We start from the raw sequence: 307 nt of genomic DNA, 5'->3' as shown, positions 1-307 counted from the left end.
CAAAAACGCCTTACTATACATGGTCGTTTTTTTTCGGCCAAAAACGCCTTACTAAACAAGGTCGTTTTTTTAGGTTAAAAACGCCTTCCTATACATGGTCGTTTTTTTCGGCCAAAAACGGCTTACTTTTCATGGTCGTTATTTTCGGCCAAAAACGCCTTACAATACATGGTCGTTTTTTTTCGGCCAAAAACGCCTTCCTATACATGGTCGTTTTTTCCGGCTAAAAATGCCTTACTCTACATGGTCGTTTTTTTTCGGCTTAAAACGCCTGACTATACATGGCCTTTTTTTCACCTCAAAACGC

At 39.7% G+C, this 307-nt stretch overlaps 1 protein-coding gene across 1 annotated transcript in view; it reads right to left on the bottom strand.

The window, feature by feature from the left end:
• Positions 1-307, bottom strand: part of LOC109527787 (xylosyltransferase 1-like) — a 24,644-nt gene that overhangs the window by 7,355 nt on the left and 16,982 nt on the right. The window lies entirely within an intron of this gene.

The sequence above is a fragment of the Hippocampus comes genome, unplaced genomic scaffold (genome assembly GCF_001891065.2).
Source record: "Hippocampus comes isolate QL1 unplaced genomic scaffold, H_comes_QL1_v1.1 scaffold326, whole genome shotgun sequence".
Classification (NCBI taxonomy): Eukaryota; Metazoa; Chordata; class Actinopteri; order Syngnathiformes; family Syngnathidae; genus Hippocampus; species Hippocampus comes.
This window is presented reverse-complemented; position numbering and strand designations above follow the sequence as displayed.